This window comes from Mesoplodon bidens (genome assembly GCF_964165515.1).
Source record: "Mesoplodon bidens genome assembly, contig: HAP1_SCAFFOLD_746, whole genome shotgun sequence".
In the NCBI taxonomy this organism is placed as follows: domain Eukaryota; kingdom Metazoa; phylum Chordata; class Mammalia; order Artiodactyla; family Ziphiidae; genus Mesoplodon; species Mesoplodon bidens.
Window position 1 is genome coordinate 78,723 of NW_027672224.1, and position 4,027 is coordinate 82,749.

Consider the following 4,027-nt stretch of genomic DNA (forward strand, 5'->3'; position numbering starts at 1 on the left):
TCCTCCCTCCCTCCCTCGGCTCCTCCTTTCTTTCTTTCTTTTTCTTTCCTCCCTCCCACCATTCTTCTTTCCACTTTCTTTTTCTTTCCTTCATCCCTCTCTCCCTCCTGTCTTTCTTTCTTTCGTTCCTTCCTTCCTCCCTCCCTCCCTTCTTCCATTCACTCTTCCTTTTGCTTTCATTCCTCACTCCCTCCCTCCCTCCTTTCTTTCTTTCCATCCTTCCTGCCTCCCTCCTTTCTCTCTTTCTTCCTTCCTTCCTTCCTTTCTTCCCTTCTTCCTTTCTTTCCCTCTCTCTTTCTTTCTTCTACTAATTCTTTCTTTCTACTTTTTCTCCCTGTTATTCTGAGCCGGGTGGATGAAAGGCTCTTGGTGCTGCAGCCAGGAGTCAGTGCTGTGCCTCTGAAGTGGGAGAGCCAACTTCAGGACACGGGTCCACAAGAGACCTCCCAGCTCCACATAATATCAAGCAGCAAAACTCTCCCAGAGATCTCCATCTCAACACCAGCACCCAGCTTCAGTCAACGACGAGCAAGCTACAGTGCTGGTCACCCTATGCCAAGCAACTAGCAAGGCAGGAACACAACCCCACCCATTAACAGAGAGGCTGCCTAAAAACATAATAAGGCCACAGGCACCCCAAAACACACCACCAGACGTGGACCTGTCCACCAGAAAGACAAGATCGAGCCTCAACCACCAGAACACAGGCATTAGTCCCCCCCACCAGGAAGCCTACACAACCTACTGAAACAACCTTAGCCACTGGGGACAGACACCAAAAACAACGGGAACTACGAATCTGCAGCCTGCAAAAAGGAGACCCCAAACACAGTAAGATAAGCAAAATGAGAAGACAGAAAAACACACAGCAGGTGAAGGAGCAAGATAAAAACCTACCAGACCTAACAAATGAAGAGGTAATAGGCAGTCTACCTGAAAAAGAATTCAGAATAATGATGGTAAAGCTGATCCAAGATTCTATTTCCAAGATCCATAATCTTGGAAATAGAATAGACAAAATGCAAGAAACAGTTAACAGGGACCTAGAAGAACTAAAGATGAATCAAGCATCGATTAAAAACACAATAAATGAAATGAAAAATACTCTAGATGGGATCAATAGCAGAATAACTGAGGCAGAAGAACGGATAAGTGAGGTGGAAGATAAAATAGTGGAAATAACTGATGCAGAGCAAAATAAAGAAAAAAGAATGAAAAGAACAGAGGACAGTCTCAGAGACCTCTGGGACAACATTAAACGCACCAACATTCGAATTATAGGGGTTCCAGAAGAAGAAGAGAAAAAGAAAGGGACTGAGAAAAGATTTGAAGAGATTATAGTTGAAAACTTCCCTAATATGGGAAAGGAAATAGTGAATCAAGTCCAGGAGGCACAGAGAGTCCCATACAGAATAAATCCAAGGAGAAATACACCAAGACACATATTAATCAAACTGTCAAAAATTAAACACAAAGAAATCATATTAAAAGCAGCAAGGGAAAAGCAACAAATAACACACAAGGGAATCCCCATCAGGTTAACAGCTGATCTCTCAGCAGAAACTCTACAAGCCAGAAGGGAGTGGCAGGACATAATTAAAGTGATGAAGGAGAGAAACCTGCAACCAAGATTACTCTACCCAGCAAGGATCTCATTCAGATTTGATGGAGAAATTAAAAACTTTACAGACAAGCAAAAGCTGAGAGAGTTCAGCACCACCAAACCAGCTTTACAACAAATGCTAAAGGAACTTCTCTAGGCAAGAAACACAACAGAAGGAATATACCTACAATAACGAACCCAAAGCAATTTAGGAAATGGGATTAGGAACATACATATCAATAAATACCTTAAATGTAAATGGACTAAATGCTCCCACCAAAAGACACAGAGTGGCTGAATGGATACAAAAACAAGACCCATATATATGCTGTCTACAAGAGACCCACTTCAGACCTAGAGACACTTACAGATTGAAAGTAAGGGGATGGAAAAAGATATTCCATGCAAATGGAAATCAAAAGAAAGCTGGAGTAGCAATTCTTATATCAGACAAAATAGACTTTAAAATAAAGACTATTAGAAGAGACAAAGAAGGACACTACATAACGATAAAGGGATCGATCCAAGAAGAAGATATAACAATTGTAAATATTTATGCACCCAACATAGGAGCACCTCAATACATAAGGCAAATACTAACAGCCATAAAAGGGGAAATCGACAGTAACACAATCATAGTAGGGGACTTTAACACCCCACTTTCACCAATGGACAGATCATCCAAAATGAAAATAAATAAGGAAACACAAGCTTGAAATGATACATTAAACAAGATGGACTTAGTTGATATTTATAGGACATTCCATCCAAAAACAACAGAATACACATTTTTCTCAAGTGCTCATGGAACATTCTCCAGGATAGATCATATCTTGGGTCACAAATCAAGCCTCGGTAAATTTAAGAAAATTGAAATTGTATCAAGTATCTTTTCAGACCACAATGCTATGAGACTAGACATCAATTACAGGAAAAGATCTGTAAAAAATACAAACACATGGAGGCTAAACAATACACTATTCAATAACGAAGTGATCACTGAAGAAATCAAAGAGGAAATAAAAAAATACCTAGAAACAAATGACAATGGAGACATGACGACCCAAAACCAGTGGGACGCAGCAAAAGCAGTTCTAAGGGGGAAGTTTATAGCAATACAATCCCACCTTAAGAAACAGGAAACATTTCGAGTAAACAACCTGACCCTGCACCTAAAGCAATTAGAGAAAGAAGAACAAAAAACCCCCAAAGTTAGCAGAAGGAAAGAAATCATAAAGATCAGATCAGAAATAAATGAAAAAGAAATGAAGGAAACGATAGCAAAGATCAATAAAACTAAAAGCTGGTTCTTTGAGAAGATAAACAAAATTGACAAACCATTAGCCAGACTCATCAAGAAAAGAAGGGAGAAGACTCAAATCAATAGAATTAGAAATGAAGAAGGAGAAGTAACAACTGACACTGCAGAAATACAAAAGATCATGAGAGATTACTACAAGCAACTCTATGCCAATAAAATGGACAACCTGGAAGAAATGGACAAATTCTTAGAAATGCACAACCTGCCAAGACTGACTCAGGAAGAAATAGAAAATATGAATAGACCAATCACAAGCACTGAAATTGAAACTGTGATTAAAAATCTTCCATCAAACAAAAGCCCAGGACCAGATGGCTTCACAGGCGAATTCTATCAAACATTTAGAGAAGAGCTAACACCCATCCTTCTCAAACTCTTCCAAACAATATCAGAGGAAGGAACACTCCCAAACTCATTCTACGAGGCCACCATCACCTTGATACCAAAACCAGGCAAGGATGTCACAAAGAAAGAAAACTACAGGCCAATATCACTGATGAACATAGATGCAAAAATCCTCAACAAAATACTAGCAAACAGAATCCAACAGCACATCAAAATGATCATACACCATGATCAAGTGGGGTTTATTCCAGGAATGCAAGGATTCTTCAATATATGCAAATCAATCAATGTGATACACCATATTAACAAGTTGAAGGAGAAAAACCATATGATCATCTCAATAGATGCAGAGAAAGCTTTCGACAAAATTCAACACCCATTTATGATAAAAACCCTGCAGAAAGTAGGCATAGAGGGAACTTTCCTCAACATAATAAAGGCCATATATGACAAACCCACAGCCAACATTGTCCTCAATGGTGAAAAACTGAAACCATTTCCACTAAGATCGGGAACAAGACCAGGCTGCCCACTCTCACCACTCTTATTCAACTTAGTTTTGGAAGTTTTAGCCACAGCAATCAGAGAAGAAAAGGAAATAAAAGGAATCGAAATTGGAAAAGAAGAAGTAAAGCTGTCACTGTTTGCAGATGACATGATACTATACATAGAGAATCCTAAAGATGCTACCGAAAAACTACTAGAGCTAATCAATGAATTTGGTAAAGTAGCAGGATACAAAATTAATGTACAGAAAT